We start from the raw sequence: 4,405 nt of genomic DNA on the forward strand, positions 1-4,405 counted from the left end.
TCCTCCTCCTCCTCCTCCTCTTCATTGTCCCTTTAACATTCCTTGTAATACTGGTTTGGTGATGATGAAGCCCCTTTAGCTTTTTCTTGTCTGGGAAGCTCTTTATCTGTCCTTTGATTTTAAATGGTAGCTTTGCTGGGTGGAGTAATCTTGGTTGCAGTACCTTGCTTTTCATCACATTGAATATTTTTTGCCTCAATATTTTATTAAAATTTTAAACATACAGAAAAAGTTAAAACGATCACCAATGAACATCTCTATATCCTCTATAATGATTCAATGACAGTTGACAATTTTTTTTACATTTTTATATGAAAATACACTGTAAACATCATGACTTTTCAAATTGAAAACCTTTACATGCATCTCATAACAATAAGGGCATTGAACTATATACCTAAAAAACATTATCACTTCTAGAAAAATTAAACATACCACGTTATTTAATAACCATTATATCATCATATTTCCCCAAATGCCCCCTCCCAAATGTCCTTGACGGTTGTTTCAATTTTTCTGAATCAGAAGCCAATTAAGGGTCAAACCTTGCATTTGGTTATGTCTTTTGAGTGACTTAATCTAAAAGAGTTCACTTTTTGTTTTATTACATTGGCTTTCTGAAAAGTCCAGACCAGTTGTTCTTGTACAACGCCTTCAACTTTGGGCTCGTTTATTTCCTCAATGTGTAGTTCAACTTGTTTTTCAATTCCTTGTATTTCTTGTAAACAAGAAGATAACTATGGTTTCCATCTCCACAGATGGTTTTCCTGCGTGAAGCTACCATTTGCCTAAAAGGTTTCTTCTGTTGTTTCTATTCTGTATTGCTCTCTAATTCCAAAGCTTCTCCAAGTTTGATGCTCCAATGATCAATCTTCATGGTTTTTTTCTTTATTATTCCCTGAGATATTTCTTCTATAAAAATGTCCTGTCTGGGAAGCAATGCTTCTATTTCAGGCCAAGTCTTGAAATCCAAACAGGTCCCGTGGACTCACGACCCACCGACCCACAACTGACTAATCGGCCAGGCTCTCTCGTGCGCCACGTCTGGTTCCTCCAGCATCACCGCTATGAAGAAAGTGGCTCAACAGCTCCTGCTGGAAGGGCCTCAACTGCGTGAAGGGTTCCCAGGCAGCTGCAGATTTGGAACAATTCTGTCTGCAGAATTTTCAACATGACCCCCTGCTGACTGGAGTATCTTCAAGTACAAATCCCTTCAGACCCCAGAAAGTCTGCTCCTTTTTGTAGTGAAACTAATCTTTGGATGTTTCTAAACCGCTTTTCATGAACTAGTGAATATTCAAAGGAGAACTAAATCGGATGCCTGTACAAAAAGTGTATCTCTATAACATGTGCCATACTATATACAAACTTCTGCTTTGGTCAGTCCTTAACATCTACCTCTCTGAATTTTCATGAATTTCTATTTCATAAGGGAAATTATTTTATATACACTGGTAGCAGCATACAATAAAATACTTAGTATTAAGTGTTTTTTTTCTTAATTATTGGCATTAAATACACTATTTGTTTTGAACACCTAAAAAAAAAAATCCAAACAGGTGTCATGAGGAAGTTCTCTTTCTACTACACAGGGATCTTTTCCTTGTTGCAACTGGCAGATCACTTTTGGAATTGCAAATAGAATTCCCAGACAGACCAGGGTGCTGTAGTTCTCCAGCATCACCTCCCGGTACAAGGCTTTCTGCACAGAGTCCAGGTACAACCACTCGTCCTGGCTGAGGAGCACAGCCACATCCCCGAATGTCACAGACTCTGTCACCTGAGCAGGCAGCAAATCCATGGCCATTCTCTCCTTCTTAGTTTTCCTACCAATGGAGAGCAGAGTGCTGTCAAGGTCGATGTGGAGATAGGTGCTGACACTGCCCACCACCTGGAACAGGGAAGGGAGCTTCTCAGCCTCAGGCAGGCTGCCCTAGTGGAACCAGGATCACTCATGCCATGAGCCCCAAAAAGGCAATGAGTGGTCTCTGCAACCCCACGGACCCCAGGAGACACTGAATATATTGTGCCAACCCCTTCTGGTCGGCAAAGTTTCTGTTGAGAAATCAGCTGACAGTCTTACAGGAGCTCCCTTGTAGGTAACTAATTACTTTTCGCTTGTTGCTTTTAACATTTTTTTCTTTGTCTTTAACCGTTGGCATTTTAATCATGATGTGTCTAGGTGTGGGCCTTTTTGGGTTCATCTTGTTTGGGACTCTCTGCATTTGCAGGGATTGTATGTCTATTTCCTTCACCAGGTTAGGGAATTTTTACGTCATTATTTCTTCAAATAGATTTTCAATTCCTTGCTCTATCTCTTCCCCTTCTGGTACCCAATTGATGCCAATGTTGGTATGCTTGATATTGTCACAGAGGCCCCTTAAACTATTGTAATAACTATGTATGGTGTCAGATGGGTACTAGGTTAAGGGTGATCACTTTGTAAATTATATAAATGTCTAATTACTATGTTGTACACCTGAAACTAATGTGATATTGTATGTCAAGTGCAATTGAAAATAAAAAAATATTTTAAAAATATTTCAATAAACCTTCATCTCAATTACCACAAAAAAGGATCACTCACCCAGTGATGTAAATTAAATAGGTAATAAATGGAGGGCCTTTGAATATAGCATTTTTTTTAGTGCAATAAACTATATTACATACTTCTTTCTTATTTTTTAAGATTTTATTTGGGAATTGCAAGAAGGAAGAGTGTTGGAGAATTGGGGAAGGGGAACACACAAGTTGCTATCTTTTTGTTCTTCAGTCTAGTTGTGGAGGACGTCACCTCACTGGTCCAGGTTGGTATTGTGATCATTGTGCTCTTCCTGGCTGAGGCAGATCAGTCTCCAGCCATTGGATGGCTGCTCACGGAGGCTCACGGCAGCTCACAGCAGCCTACTGCAGCTCAACTGCAGCCTATGCCATCGCCAGTGACTCACAGCAGCCCAGCTCCAGGTTGAGCTGTTGTTCAGCATCTTAGCTGTAGAGGGCAGTGTCACTGGCCCTCATATGTGGGATNGCCGGCGATGGCGTAGGCTGCAGACCCTGTTGCAATGGGTTGCCATAGGCTACCTTGTGTGGCTGGCAGACAGCGTGAGTGGATGGCAGCCAGTGTGTGCTGCCAAGAACCACTGTGAGCGGCCGTCCAGAGGCCGGCGACCGATCTGCCTCACCCGGGAAGAGCGCAATTGATAATACCAACATGGGCCAGTGAAGCGACGTCCTCCACAACTAGACTGAAGAACAAAAAGACAGTAACTTGTCTGTTCCCCTTCCCCCGATTCCCCAGCGCTGTTCCCATCCCCCCAATTCCCCAATTTAAAACAAGTATCTTCTGTGAAGATGTAGAAGCAGAAGACATATTGCTGGGCTTGAGGACTGAAGAGTAGAGTGAGGGGAGCTGCAGGCAGCAAGTATAGACCAGTTTTGAGAGGTTTGGCAGAAAAGAGAAAAGGGGAATATAGGACCATGGCTTGAGGAAGAAGCAGAGAAAGAATAATTTGTGTTTGTTTTTAGGGTAGGAGAGATTTTGAGACCTAAAAAAGATGCTATTTACATACTCCAATGGAGGTAATATAAAGTAATGTTTAAGAGCACAGGCTCTGGAACCATCTGTGCCTGGGTTCAAATTCTGGCTTTGCCACTTACCTTAAAATTATGTAAGTCGCTTAACCTCTCTATGCCTCAGTTGCCACAATGGCAAAATGGGAAAAAATTACAGTATTTACCTCAGGATTGCTGAAATTAATAGATAAGATAATATTTATAAAACACTAAGGATAGTAACTGGCATATAGTAAGTTCTTGATAAGTGTTAGATATTATTATTTAAGCAAAAAGATGCAGGCTATTATTAGGTTTGTTTTGATTTTGGCAAGCTTTATTCCTTATGTAAAATGATTTTTTATATACAAAATATATATATATATATTTTTTAAAAAATTATACAAGTATTTTGTTTCACTACATAAAACCCAGCAAATAAAGATAAACAAAAAGAAGAAAACAAAAAACAGCTATATCTTAATTCTCTATCATCTTGGGTTTTTTTTTTAAGATTTTATTGAGGAATTGGGGGAGGGGAACAGACAAGTTGCTATCCTTTTGTTCTTCAGTCAAGTTGTGGACAACATCGCTTCACTAGCTCATGTTGGTATTATCATTGCGCTCTTCCCGGGTGAGGCAGATCGGTCTCCAGCCACTGGACGGCCACTCACAGAGGCTCTTGGCATCTCACACCGGCCACTCACACTGGCTGCTGGCCACTCATGCATGGTAGCTTATGGCAGCCTACTGTCACAGGAGCTGCAGCCTACGCTGTCGCCGGCAACTCACGGCATCCCAGCTCCAGGTTGAGCTGTTGTTCAGCATCTTAGCTGTAGAGGGCAGTGTCACT

Source organism: Hipposideros armiger, unplaced genomic scaffold (assembly GCF_001890085.2).
Source record: "Hipposideros armiger isolate ML-2016 unplaced genomic scaffold, ASM189008v1 scaffold_121, whole genome shotgun sequence".
Taxonomy (NCBI): Eukaryota; Metazoa; Chordata; class Mammalia; order Chiroptera; family Hipposideridae; genus Hipposideros; species Hipposideros armiger.